This window comes from Malaclemys terrapin, chromosome 6, assembly GCF_027887155.1.
Source record: "Malaclemys terrapin pileata isolate rMalTer1 chromosome 6, rMalTer1.hap1, whole genome shotgun sequence".
Lineage (NCBI taxonomy): Eukaryota > Metazoa > Chordata > Testudines > Emydidae > Malaclemys > Malaclemys terrapin.
In genome coordinates, this window is record NC_071510.1 from 12,785,116 (window position 1) to 12,800,406 (window position 15,291).

The 15,291-nt window shown below is 39.7% G+C and overlaps 1 long non-coding RNA gene across 4 annotated transcripts in view; it reads left to right on the forward strand.

Moving 5' to 3' along the window:
• The window catches only part of LOC128839755 (uncharacterized), a 235,054-nt gene extending 225,219 nt beyond the window's left edge, over positions 1–9,835 (forward strand). For all 4 annotated transcript variants that reach the window (XR_008445522.1, XR_008445521.1, XR_008445519.1 and 1 more), the window contains 3 exons: positions 7,270–7,409; positions 7,889–8,883; positions 9,565–9,835. This is a non-coding gene — a long non-coding RNA (uncharacterized LOC128839755). The remainder of the gene's footprint in view (positions 1–7,269; positions 7,410–7,888; positions 8,884–9,564) is intronic.
• Positions 9,836–15,291: the final 5,456 nt, after the last annotated feature.

The following is a 15,291-nucleotide window of genomic DNA, read 5'->3' on the forward strand; positions in this document are numbered from 1 at the left end:
TTCACGTTTGTTTATTAATGAACCCAGAGTACGTGATTAATTCCTGGGGGAGCAAATAGCTGTGCATACCTCTCTATCAGTGTTATAGAGGGCAGACAATTTATGAGTTTACCCTGTATAAGCTTTATCCAGAGTAAAACGGATTCATTTGGGGTATGGATTCCATTAGGAACTGGGTGTCTGGAGAGGTAACCTGCTGAGCTGTTTTTAGTAAAAGTCTGCAGCTTTGGAGGCATGGCCCAGACCCTAGGTCTGTGTTGCAGCAGGCTAGCATGTCTGGCTCAACAAGGCAGGGTTCGGGAATTCCCAAGCTTGCAGGGAAAACGGGCTCAGATGTGATTTCAGCATGTCAGGTGACAGTCCCAAAGGGATCTCTGACCAAACCCATCACAGAAGGCTCTTCTGTCTAGCAGACAAAAGTATAATAAGATCCAATGGCTGGAAGTTGACACTAAACAAATTCAGACTGGAAATAGTCTGTCAAAAACACTAATTTGTAACAGTGAGGATAATTAATAATTGGAACAACTTACCAAGTGTTATGGTGGTAGATTCTCCACCACTGATAATTTTACAATTAAGGTTGGATTTTTTTTCTAAAAGATCATTTCTGTTTTAAGTAGAACATAAGGCAGAGAAGCCCTATGGCCTGTGTTATACTGGAGGTCAGACTAGCTGATCGTAACATGGCCTTATCCATTAATCTAGCTCAGAGAATGATGTCAGCCAACCTGTGGTAGCAGATACTGAGATGGTGTCTCAAATGTAGTGGGTTTTTAAGTGGGAAAAGAGATTACATAGCTTTGGTGGTGTTGTAGGTAGAGAAATCAAAATACTAGATTTTTATTTCACGATAAATTAGTGACTAAGTTTCATTTACTTTAAATAGCTCTGAATTTGATTCACCTAGTCCATCCCTATTCAGCTCAGCACTTGAATGTGTGCTTAACAGCTTTGCTGAACTGGGGCCTGTGAGAGTCTTTATAGAATTGCATGTAATGAGTCAGTGTAGTTTTCAAATGAATGCACTGCACAGAGCTTCCAAGCGCTCTAATATAAAGTTCAGGAATAATTAACAAAAAAGATTAGGTGCAAGGGACCTAAATCAAGGACCCCATGTCAGAAAGAAAGAGTGCAATAAAGATTGAAAGCAAAAGGAAGCTGTTGATAAGGAACACTCGACTTACTGCTCTAAAATGACACACTTTAGCAAGAGAAAAAGATAAGGTGGAAAGGGGTATTTTCTGTTGTTTACTTAAGGAAATTAAAAGCACTTATAAAACAGAAGCCCCCCATAGTGCTGCCCCTATTTCTGTGTATTAATCCCACTTATTTTGCTGGCAGCTTCACCCCACCCTGACAAGGTAAAATGGATTTGGAGCAGCTGGCAAAAAATGCCCTTTGTTTTCCCCCATTATGTCAACTTATCATAGAATGTCAACCTCCACTTACAGTAAATGTCAGGCCAAAGGGACAGAGGTTCTGGTAATTTTCATTTAATCTCACTGGAGTGAGTAAACTCCAGCCATACCAAGTTAAAATCCCATATTAGTGAGCAGGGATTCTATGCAGAATTGCCCTGCACCACTTTAAATAATGAGCCACTTACAGATTGAGCCACAAAGCTTTCAACATCTTCGGCTTTTTTTTTTTTTTTTTAAAGTCCTCTATACATTAATAGGGAGAGTGTTGACCCCCATTCTTTCTGCAGTTTAAGACTTGGGTTGGAATCCGAGAGTATGTATTACATTTCTGAGAGATTATATAATTAAGTCAAATCAAAGAGAGGCTATTTCTCAGAAAGCTGCAATTGTCTTAATCATATTGTTTGCAGTGTTATAGCTGTGTTGGTCCCAGGATATTAGAGACACAAGGTGGGTGAGGTTATATCTTTTATTGGACTAACTTCCATTGATAAAAGAGAGAAGCTCTCAAGCTTACACCAAGCTCATTTTTAGAATCTGAGCTGCTCGGTACTCATTGAGAACTGGTCATGTTGGCTATTTATGAATCTCTAGTCATTGGTCACATGCTGTTTTTTCTTGGCTTTGATTGGGTGACTGCAACTTTAACAGGAGAAGAGCAGACAGTGAATAATGAGCAGCAAATAATGAACAGTGCACTTCCAGTATGAATTCATTGAGCTTTCTGAACTCACATGAACTCTTTGTAACCAGTCCAGGTGATATTAGTGATGTTAGCATCTTCTAGCCCCAAAATGTGAAAGCATCTTGCATATGGTATCTTGGAAAATGGAGCTGAAGATCAGTAAGCTGCAGATGAGTTTTAAACTGGGGTGCTTAAAAGTAGGGATTTACATTCATATTTAGGCAGTTAGACAATTGGCCTTATTTTGCAAAGTGCTGAACATCCATAACTACCATTGTCCAACATTTGGGACTGCATTGCCCTGATAATCAACCCATTTATTTAAGTGCCTATATATGGACATAGGTGGTTAACTTTCAGCGCCCTAGTTTGAAATCTTTGGCTTTCAAAATCTTAACTGAATTTCTATGTAATTTTGTTTATTACATTTTCTCCCTCAAACACGATGCAATCCATACAGGAAACAGTAAAAAATTTTCTTGGCTGAAATAACGTATATACGATTTAACTGCATTCTTCAAGACAACAACATATTAACCATCAGCCAATAATAAATCCAGTAACTGATTTTAAATTGATTGCTGAGTCTATCTAGTAAACCAATCTTTTACCAAAATGTATAGTGATGACTAGATTAATAAAAAAGTAGCTATAGTTGCATTAGATGTAAATCCTTTTATAATAACAATTTTTGTATTTGAAGTCTTAGCAAGTGTTACAGATCTTAGGGCTTTTAATAAATACGCTAGTCCAAGAAGGAAAGATAGATCAGAGGAGAATAAGACGACACTTCTGGATATTTGTTTTGTTTTGTAACATTATAATACACATTGGAGCAGGTTTGCTAACATGGCTAGACTATTTTGTCCTGTAGCCAGCTGTAATTGGCTGTTTTACAACTCTGATATCCTCCAGCTATAGCTATTCCTGGTTGTTGGCCCAAAACGAGATTCTTTGTATCCCATGCCTTGTCGATGGGAGAATACAGGATTATGGACTAAAAAAACTAGGATCATCCTGATCTTACTTGAAGATTTGTATTCCCACTCACTAGTTGGGCTCCATCAAAATTCAGGTCTAGTTTAAACACTCTGCTTTCATCAGTTTATGTAAATTGATAACCTAGTATGGAAAGCAGAAGCACGTTGCGCATTACTCCTGCTCAATGGAATAATCTTTTCAGGAGGACTTTTTCATTCCCGAGGATAGGCAGCCAAAAGTGCTTGGTGTCCATAGACTCAACACATCTGTTTCACCATATGTTCATCTCATTACAGGAGCCAAATTTCAGCAGATACAGCAGAAAACATAATAGTAAACAACAACTGTAATGATGTTACTTAGCTCTTATATAGTGTTCTCCATCCACAAATCTCAAAGCATTTTACAAAGGAGAGAGAGATACAGTTTTTCATATATATTTTGTACTCTTAGTGATTATGCCATATATTCATATGGGGTGGGGCTTTCAAAAACTCATAAGAACATTAGGAGCACAAGTCCCATTGGTTTTCAGAAGGGTTTGTGCTCCTAAACTAAGTACAATGTCTTTGAAATTCAGTTGCTCCTGATTTACACTGTTACAGCTGAGAGCAGAACTTGTCTTGGACAATTGTAGGCAGTTTACAGTGGGAGGGATTGACTACAGATGAGAACAACATGCAAAATTCAAATGCATATTTGAATTTTTTTTAAAATCTAGCTACCTACCCAGTTGGTTTGGATCCAAGATTTTTATTTGGCTAATGATAAAGAGAGATACAAGCTGTGGAATTCAAATCTGGACCCAGGTTCAGATTATGCACCCCTACAAAATTTTGAGCACTCTCCAAATGCAGCATTGAATGTGGTTTTATTTTACTATATGCACTCTGGGTGAAATCCTGGTCCTAGTGAAGCCGATGGGCATTTTGAACTTGGCTTCAGTGGGACAGGATTTCATATTATGTACAGAAGCATGGATGCAATCTTAAATTTCAGATATTTGGCACAAAAGCCAGGAAATGCAGAGAGTTATTGTTTGGTTGGTTTTAGAGTCGCAGAATTCCCTTTAAATAAATTCCCTAATAAATTTGTTAGTCTCTAAGGTGCCACAAGTACTCCTGTTCTTCTTTTTGAGAATTCCCTTTCTTTTTCTTTTTCTGTAGAATGCAGAATGAAGGTTGAGTGATCAAGCTTTGTTTGCCACATTTTTCAAACCTCCAAAAAAAAAAAAAGGTTGATTTTATTTTGGTTCCAGTTTGGAGCAACTGATCTTGCCTAAACTGATTTACTCATCTCTGCTATAAAATACAAAAGTACCATAGCTCTGTCTGTCAGTTTTCAGAAATATTTTCTTAAGAATCTGAGGTCAAACCTGTCCTAGTTTCAGAGTAACTGCACCTGTGTTCCTCCGTCCATTGTCCCTCAATGGCACCACTAAAGGTTTCAGGCTCCCAGTCACCACTTCTCTTGGGTGGAGATCTGCATCTTTCCCTCCTGACTAGGGGTTTTAAACTGTACAGACTCCTGTGGAATCCCCAACAAGCCAGTCCAGCTAAAGGCCAGCACATGGGCTTTGCTTTCTCCCCAAAGGCTATGATAGGCGTGATGTGCCAGTGATCCAAACAGCTCTTTCTAAGCAAGCACATTTATTCATAAAGCAAAAGCATTATAGAGAAAACTCATACAAACGAATAAACAGATTTAAACACTTACTAAACATACCAGGAATCGCCCATGAGTATTATAGGACCTAGTAGGTCAAAGTCTTTCCTACCTCTCAGCAAGGATTGGGGATGTCTGTTTAAACTCAGGCTTTTATACCTTTCTTTATCTCTGGAAAACCAAGTGTGAACCAGCATATGTAAGTCACCCTAGGGAGTGGAATGTCTCTGGACTTGTTTACAATCCCAGGTGTAATCACCCCCCACTGTTTTTAGTTCCTGGTGGAGTAGAACACAATCATACATAAACCATTCAAACAGGTAATACAGTGGTTCCCAAAGACACTGCATGGGATTGCAATATCTATCACAAAACCTTTGGCAAATTATATCCAGACCAGCTCCTCGGCTGGTGCAAATTGCCAGATCCTTTGATTTCAATAGAAATATGTCAGTTTACGTCAACTAAGGAGCTGATCCACAGTTTTCAATACAAAACTAAACAAAATCTGGTTTCGTTCATTCTGGATACACATAAAAACATAAGAAAATGGCCATACTGGGTCAGACCAATTGTCCATCTAGCACAGTAATTCTGTCTTCTGTTAATGGCCAGTGTCAGATGCTTCAAGGGAATGAACAGAACAGAGAAATTATTGAGTTATCCATCCCCTGTTGTTCAGTCCTGGCATCTGGCAGTTAGAGGCTCAGGGAAATTCAGAGCATGGGGTTGCATCTCTGATCATCTTGGCTAATAGCCATTGATAGGTTAATTCATGGAAGATAGGTCCAATTCTTTTTTTGAACCCAGCTATACTTTTGGCCTTCACAACATCCCATGGCAATGAGTTCCACAGGTTGGCTGTACATTGTGTGAAGAAGGGCTAAAGTCCAGTGGCCTCTGTGAGGGGGCCGTGTTCGAGATGCTCCATCCCAAATTCAATACAAACACACAAGAGTCAGCCAGAATCTAGCCCAGGCTCAACCTGGAGAACTAGATTTTCCACTGGTGGATGTGTCCAGAGGCATTAATCGCCCTAAGGAAAGTTTACCTGATAATTGAGCATGGCCATTATTCCATATTACCTGCATGCTTACTGGAGTTAGGCAACATTTGAGTCCTCCTTGAAGGGAGTATTAGAGAACGGTAGGGATCAAAGTGTCTCCAACTCCCACCGAGGCCTTTTGCTTTCGTTCTTCCTACACCGAGTGTTTCAGGCATCCTGTTCCTTTTCCTTCTGCCCATGCATACACAGAGATAGAAGAAATAATGGGGTAAATTCTTTTTCATATTGATTTTCACTTAAGTATTATGTTATAATAGGCCAGCATTGACGTTCTTGTGAAATCTCACCCATTTTAGCAAAAACCTAAAAGCTTGGGGCATGGAAGCCTTATTCTCCACTGCCTTGTCCCTGATGGAATCATTTTCACTTGTGCAAATTAGTGTCCCATTCAGATCTGGTAGCATTTTATGTCCACTTTTCACAGGTGTAAATGAATAGAGGAGCAATGTAGTGGTGAAACACTGGTGAAATCAGTGAAATCCTGGCCCTCCTGTAATTAATGGCAAAACTCCCATTGAGCTCCATGCAGTCAGGATTTCACCCTATATATTTAACCAAAACTACGCGCTGCGTTATTTGTATGCAGCTCCTCCAAGATCATGTTTGTTGAACTGTGCGAGTCCAAGGCAATGTTTCCTTATTTCAAATGCACCTGGGAGGTCATGTTGCTTTTCCTCAGACAGCCCATTGCTTAGCCAGAATACACTAGTAGAGAAAAAACTGGAATATAAAATACTATAATTCAGCCACTTAAACGAAGCGTATCTGCAGAGACTACAGCCAAGACAGAAACCTCCCAGACTAAGATGAAGCATTCCTAGCTCACTGGTAATGGCTACTGCAGAGATCATCGAAGAATCATGTCAATTTGCGTATTTACTTCCTATTTAATAATTCATTGTTTTTGCAAAGGATCTATTTTTCACACCTACAGAATCTTTTAAGACATTATTCTCCCTTATTTTAATGTCTGCCTGGGAGACTGAAGAAAACTCATTATCTATAATGAGAAGCACTGCATTGCTTACGGCTAAAAGGCTTATTTTGCGGAAACTGAGATGACAAATGGCAAAACCTTTGCTAAATGGATAAATGTGTTGGCCCTTAAAGTCTTCTCTAAACATACATCATATAAAGTGTTGAATATAAAAATGTGATCCAGCACATTGCAATCTACCTCTGATAAGATATACAGTCGTTATCTTTGAGACATGCCATAATATCCCCTCAGAATTGTTTCTTTATAGATTTTTTTTCCTTCTACTAGGAGTTTTCATTTGGTTTCTTACACCTTTTTTCACACACTCACTCTCTCTCTCCAGTTGGGATCTAATGATATGTTCACCTAAAGTATATGTATAATGACGAAACACTTGAAAATCAAATTGTATTCAAAAACATAAAGCTGTTAAACTGTTCTTTTCCCTGTGCTGTTGGTTTGATTTCAGGTCATCTGTCTTTGTCTCACTACTGCTGCCTTTGCCAGATTCAGTGGAGTGATAAGTGATGGGCATCTTACCTCTGCAGTGGGGAGATGCAGCCGCGGCCTCTGTTTCACCTCACAGATGGCTTTCTCCAGACTGGCAAGGTGATTTGACTCAAAAATTCTCTCCATCCAGAGAAAACAAGAATTCACACAAAACAAACAGGCCCTCTCACAGTTCAGTTTTCTGACTTCCAGGGTCAGCCTTGGTCTTCTCCTTGTATATATAGGGGACTAAATCTCCTGACCTCTCTTAAAGTCCTCTCTGGGGCCCCTAACTACAGGGCCTCAAGCCCACACCACTACTACATCGTCCCAAGCCTTTTCTTTCATGTACTTCATCCTTCTAGCCTGCTCCAAAGGTGAATCCTTAGCGTGGGTGCAGTGACAAATTCCCCTGAGCGATTCTCAGTGGCCATTAAAAACTAATGCTCTTGGCTGGTTTCCCAGCAATTTTTATGCATAAGATTACAATTCTGTTACTAATTCCTTGAATCATCCCCTTCCCTTCTACTGATTATACTATTTGCAAAAATGGGTATGTATAAATAAATACATATATAAAAAACCCTCTTTTTTTCCAGGATATATATAGAGAAAAAAATAAATATGAAAGAGAAGACCCAAGAATTTGAGAGGAATGGGGTATAAAAATAAAGCAAACTAAGAAAAACGAAGAACACCGATAAGCTGGTACATCGTTCACCTTTTGAAAAACTTTATTCAAAAAGCTTGTTTGTGGGTTTGTTTGTTTTCCTTTTCCTCCCAGCAGAAACTTTAGCCGGAGCCATGTGAATTTCAAATGAGAATGCCCCAGCTAAGAGAATGCAGTCAGCAGGAGTTCGCTCTCTTTAAATTGTCTGCTGTATTTAAAGAGATGCAATATTTTAATAATTGCATGAAGAATAGTGTTTATGTAAAACTGTTTCATATTTGTTACAGACTTAAAATGCAATTTCACTTCTACCTACTATTTAACCTCGACAGGACCATGACAATTTTAAAACAAGCAAGAAACTACAAAGGTTTGAGTTGGATCAAAGGTGGGAAATTGCTTATTTTTAATCCTATCCTGATATGCTGACTATATCACAGGTAGCCTAGAACATTAATATTTATCATGTATAAAGTAATGCTAATTTGGAGATAGCTTTTAAGGTCTAATCCTAATTCTGAAATATAACATCAGCAAGGGCCACCGCTGTCATAGGATGGGAATTTCAAAAGCTCCTAAATTATATAGGCACATAAGGCCCAGATCAGTGAATTTAATGGGAGTTAGGTGGCTAGATAATTTTGAGGATCTGAGTCTTGAGTGCCTAAATCACTTAGGTGTTGAACTTTCCCCCCCCCTCACCCCGCATTAGATCAGTACTGAAAGACCTTGTATTAAAGTACTACATATGAAAAACCTTGCAGGTCATCAGGCCTCCAAATATTTGCTTTAATTTCTTTTAAATCAGAACTGCCATCCTGGATCTGATGAACTCTGACACCCTGTCCAGAGGATTGTGGGAAAACAATGCCATTTCCATTCAGAATTCTGCAAACACTTATGCACATGCTTAATTTTACTCATGTGAGTAATTTAATTGAAGTCAAATTTGCCATGCTTTTCTGGGAGGAGGACAGATCCTTCCTAACAGCTACTGCAGATTAGTTCTATATCCTGGAGCATAAGACTTTATATGCCTCATCACTTGTTCACCTACCTAGTGTAATTCTGTCTGCTCTTTTATTTGTATAAACGGCTCTCCCTTTTGTGAATATTGCTAAATCATTTTTTCCAATAATGTCTTGCATCACTGAATTCTTCAGCTTGATTCTACACTATTTAAAAGGGCTTCTCTTTTTCTCATTTCTATCCCTTATAAATATGACTATTAACGCCTAGTTTTCTCTTGCTACTGCATTATGGGACAGGGTAATAGGAGTGCCTTGACTGGCTTTCACTATAGCATTCTTCAGCTGATACAGAGCTATCATAGTCCCTCCTACTCTTCTCCTTTCCAAACAAAGGGCCCTCAGTTACACACATGGAACTTCCATTGATGTCAATGGGAGAAGTCATTCAAGGAAGAATTTGACCCTCAACGATTCCCAACATTTTCTGCCCTAGCCTGTGATAAATTTAGTATTCGAGGGGGTGGTGTACTTGCAAATAGGAGGGGTGAGAAACAGAGGGTATTATTTGTTTTCCTATGTAATCAAAAATGCTTACTGTAAAGTGAAGTTTACTGTATTTTTATACCGGTAACAGGAAAACAGTCAGGAATTGGACTGGGGAAGATATTTGGCAGAACATTCTATGGTGAATCAAGAAGAAATAAAGCAACTTTAGGGATAAAACCATTTAGCTATTCTAATAATGTTCTTTGTTCAGTATTACATGCAAACAACTCAGTCTGTGCTTCTGTACCATTGTCATGTGATATTTTCCAAGGACTCTTTTGTTTGTTCGTTTGTTTTGTTTTTTAAAATACCTGGTGCAATCTGGTATATTTCAAAGACTTAATTAAATTAAAATAAAATAAAATAAATGGTTGTCTAGGAGTCACAACAAGTCGTCTCTTTGACGGGTGATTTAGCAGCCGCCAGAGAAAGGAGTAGCTTCATCAGAGCCACGGACATTCCTTGAACCCTCCCTTTAGAATTCGAACAAGGATCTTTTGAAAGCCTTCCTTATTTAAAACACTGTTACATCTTTACTACATGGTAGCCGAAAAGTATAACTGCTTATCATGATTTGCATATTTCCTTTTCTTGTGAGTTAAACAATGTTTATTTTTCTGTCTCTTCCAACACTATACCTTCCTCTTATTAGAACACTATGATATCAAATCGGACTGTAACTACAATTCTTTAATGGGGAATGGGAGGCTTGAAGGTGACAAACCTCAAGGATAGAAATAATTCTTTGATCTTTAAAAGACTTGTAAATGAGGAGAATAACCTTGAATACGCTCTCTGGAACCAAAGGTTTCGAGAAAATCAGAATTGAGTCTCCAAGCTACAGCGCTTTGCATAAGTGATTCACATTTCAAAGGAATCAGTACACACGCCAACTTAGGCAACTCACATATTTTTTAAAGCAAACTTGCCCCAAATTACTAACTTGACACAAGCTTTGCTGATTGTTTACAAATGTGCTGATTGCTAGGCGAGATCATCTTTTAAGCTGAAGGCCAACAGTCATTTTATGACGTGAAGGCGAAAGCTGTGTTCTGGTTTTGGCACTATTGATGAAAACATCTCAACTGAGGAATAAAATTGTCCATGCCATGGCAGCCCTGTAAGTTTATGTATTCTAATATGATAGCTGCAGACATCACAATTTGCTCTATTTATTTATTCAGCTCCAAATATCTACTACATAAAAGAGTATCCATCCCAAACTCTGGGAGTCTAGTGGCAAGTGCTTAGATACTACGGTGGTGAATGTGGTCTAAAGATGCCTACAGAATACCCCCCTGCACACTGCCAGGCCCGATTGACTCCAAATGACAATCATGGCCAACACACTCCAGTGTTTACCCACAGATCTCACTATCCCTGAAACAAGGGAAAGAAACACAAACGTGGTCAACCCTACTAACAAAAGCAGCACCAGAGTCTCCTGACAGCTCATCATGCCAGGAAGAAGAGAGATGACTTGAAGCATGCAGACCAAGGAGAGAGGAGAGGGGAAGTAAGTTCCTAAGGTATAGGGCCCTAACGGAAAGCCACCTGCCAACAGCACCCTTTCTATTATGTCAATGGGGTTTACCTCTCCCAAACACAACTGTGGCCGTATCTTAGGGTGGAAGAGTCAGTCTCTGAGGAAGCAACAGAGGGTCCTGTGGCACCTCTGTTGCTTTTTACAGATTCAGACTAACACGGCTACCCCTCTGATCTCTGAGGAAGGTTGCTCCCAGGCCACTTAGGATTAATAGTCTCACTCCATTGTTGCACCATTACTACAGAACAACACAGGCTTTTGAATAAAGGCAAATTTTCCCAGGTTCACTGCAGCGCTAGGATTTCAGTTGACTGATCAAAGCACATCTAAAAGGCGGTCCAAGAAAAAAGCTGTACGTTTTTTTTTAAAAAACGTTGCCTAATATATATGCGTGATGATGTGACTTCATTTTGTAAAAGTAATTGCAAGACAAGCTGAATGCCTGTTACACTATGAGCTGTCAACTCCACTCTAGAATGTACTTTACCACAAAGCAGCAGCTCTAAAGAAAAACCTGTCGGAAGCTTATTCACAAGATGTGTTACAACAGGTTCTTAATTAGGAGGCTCAATGGAAGCCCTGTAGACAATACCAGTGTAGCATAATGCTTTCTTTTAAGTTATACCTTTCCACTCATTTTCATTGTTCTAACTCCAGATACAATCAGGTGGAATTTCTGCTTAATAGTTTCTCATTCTTTTCTCTGGAGAATGTGTGACAGAGACTACAAGTCTCTTCTAGTCTCACAGTAGAGCGCCGAGTGAAGCCAGAATTGGCTGGCAGCATGTTTAGGGTTGCGTACGCATGATGTTCAAGTGTCAGGCACTTTGTTTAGTCACTTATACTAGTGCAAAGTGGGTGTAAAATTATTATTTTATTATTAATCGTGTTTATTTTAGTACTGACTAGTAACCAACTAAGAACCAGCCTCCATTGTATTAGGCACTGTACAAACACAGAGCACATGACAGTTCCTGCCCTGAGGAGTTTACAGTGTAACTAGACAAGACAGCCATGGGGAAGAGGGTTAAGATACACGTAGCATGAACAATGTATTGACAGCAAATATTATAGTTGCATGTTTATTAGAGTGTGGGTTGAATTAGGTGGGGATAAGCTAAATGGAAGGGAAAGGGTGAGGGGAACTGAGAAGTAAGAAGATAGAGGGAAGGAAGGAAGAAGTGCGTATGAGTGGGGTTTCAGTGAAGACACAGAGTGAGGGTGGGACGGAGTTGAAGCAAACAACCAATCAGCACAGGGGAGAGAGAATGTCTATTGTAAATAATTCTTTGATGATTAGGGAGGTGGTGGAATCGCCTTCCTTAGAGGTTTTTAAGGGCTTGACAAAGCCCTGGCTGGGATGATTTAGTTGGGGATTGGTCCTGCTTTGAGCAGGGGGTTGGACTAGGTGAATTCCTGAAGACTCTTCCAACCCTGATATTCTATGATTCTGTGATATCATCAGTGTCCAAGTGTTGTTAGGGTAATGAGTTCAACTCACTTTGCAGTGGTGTAAATGACATCACAAGGGGCAAGGCAACAGAGCAGCTGATCTAAGATGTTTTGAGCTGCATGGATGAACGATTTACTTAAAATATTAATAATGAATTCATGAAAACTGCAAAACTTGTCTGTTTTGATTTGCTGTACTTCAGCTGAACTTTTACTTCAGCTTCAAGTAGCTTCGGTTCATAAGTGTCCTCCAGCATCTGCCCTGACTTCAACATGCAGGAGTTTTGCCCCACGTTTCAATCAAGCCCAACGCCTCAAAGCATAATTCAGATGAAATGATCAGGTCTCACCATGGAATCATGTAAAGCCACCATCATGTCCATGCAAACCAAAACCCTTCTGGATAGCGCAGTCTGCTCCACACAATCTACCTGGCCTGCTCCAGTACCACTGTGGAATGGGGACAATGGGGATCTCCTAGCCTCTACTTTCACCTACTGGTATATCTTGTACAGCAAGGAGCATGGGTAAGGTGTTGCCACTGTGCTTGGGGGCTTGCAGCTGCAGGATGGATGCAGTGTGAAGGACGGGCAGTAGCAAGGAGAGTGGTTGGATGAAAGGAGTTCTCTGGTCCCTGAAATGCCCTCCCTAGTTTCCAATCCCTCTTATCCCTATATGGAAGCAAACTCTGTTCACCTGCCAGTGGGCGCAGAGAAGCCAAGAAAAGGGCTTCAATTTGGAGGATGATGGGGGGGGTCTCTCTCTCTCCCCTCCCCTTCACACCACACCATGACGGGGACCTTTAACCTACTGGCCTGGCCTCCACTACCTGACAGCTCCATTTCAGAGCTGTCTGACAGGATCTCTCCCAGTCAGGGATGAACCCAAGGCAGCCTGCTTGGATGCAAAGAAGCCCTGCCTCTCTCCACATCATCCCCATATGCCCCAATGACCATATGGACAAACTCGGTTCTTATTTACACAACTGCACTCATTTGAGTGAAGCGATAGCAGACAGACACAGGGGTATATAAGAACTGAATTTGACTAAACGACACCACAGCTTGAGAGAAGTTACAGTGGCCATATTGCCATCTCTGCAGATTCAGCCTTGAGGAACAACTTAGTTCTCTTCAGCAGCAGAGCTGGCTGAGAAAAGATCCTAGGCTGGCAGCTACATGCAGTGGTCAGAAGAAAAAGAAAGAAATTTTACTTCCAAGTATATACAACAATCAATAAAACAGGTAGAAACTATTTTAAAATGACTTGACAATGCGGTTTGAAATACGGATTTCTTGACTATTGTTTTGTTAAACCGGATAGATGGATGGACTAAGAATTCTCTCCTTTTCTTATATAAGTCACCATGACATCCTTCCTAATCTATCCCCAGACACCTAAAGAAATACAATTAGCCCCCTCTCTTTAGCAGGTAACGGAAGAATCAGGTAATTTTATACAAGTTTAAGGCTGCTTTCTTAAAATAATGCACTTGTTTGATAATAAATATTCCCTTTACAGATGCAATTTCCTTTCACTAGTAACAAAGGAAACGAGTTTTAAGGCTACAGTGTTTTATAACCATTTCTTTCCCTTCCCTCCATGTCTAGGTGTTAGCTTGATGTGTATAAGTGTTGCGGGCCCCTTGCTTTCCCACTGGGAATTGTCTGATTCATGTGATCTTTTTATACTGAAGCAGTAGTCTTTCTTTTTAATCTTTGTTTTGTATCTGGAATCCCTTCTTTATATTTTCTCTTTCTTTCTGTGTCTAATCTCTCTTTCACTCCTTTTTTTTTTTTTTTTTTTTTTGGTATCTCACCTCCATTTCCTTCACTATCATGTTGTATTTTCTTGCATCTTAGCACTATTTCCTCACTGAGCACTTCCTTTTTCTCTCAGTTTCAAGGAGAATTCCCTCTTCCCCGCGCTCTATATATCACATATATGTTTTACTTACTTACCATTCTTAACTTCCAGGAAACGTCTGGTGTTAACATGGATTGCTGAAAGGGTTATCATGCAAAACATGCTGCTTGAAGCAGAAAGCCATTGCAAATGTTTAAAGGGTATGCTTAAAGGGTAGGTTGTAAATTCTAAAATTGCATCTTCTGTCAGGCAAACAGTGTGTGCTAAGAAAGATGCCATAATCAAGAAGAACAAAAATGAAAGTATATTTGGTTGGATTTAAAGAATCATCTTTCAAGTTTGTTTTTAAGTGAGTTTTGATCATCCCTAAAACCATCAGTATTTCTCTCATACCCTTAAACAGGATACAGATCTTGAATTAGTGAACTAGTTGGGAGAAATGGGGAAAAAATTCATTACTAGTCTTGAATGTGTTTTCAAGTGCAGGTTGTGCACTGTTCTATCTGGTGAGATAGAAGAACTGGAAGGTAGCTTGATTCTGATTCTGCTGTAGTGCAAATGTTAATTATCTCGGAATGTGAAGAATAAGATCTACAGTGAATGAAACATTTGGAGCCACGTCCTGCAGTCCTGAGACAGGAATGTAGATACTCCAGCGATGAAGGTTGTATAAGGGCACTAGGGTAAGACATTACCCATTCAAAGGTCCTATTGACTTCAACAGGAATCATTTGTCTCCCTGGGAGTTTAGCTTGAGAAAGGACTACATGAAATGAAAGTCCATCTGTAAATTCCCTCTATGTATCTATTCTACACCCCACTGTATCTCATCCTTCTTTTTCCTTATCTAGCTAGGACCAAATTCATCAAGGTACTTAAGCATATGCCTAACTGCAAGCGTGTGAGTTAGTCCCACTGAAATCAAGCAATTACCATGCTGAATTGGAGCAC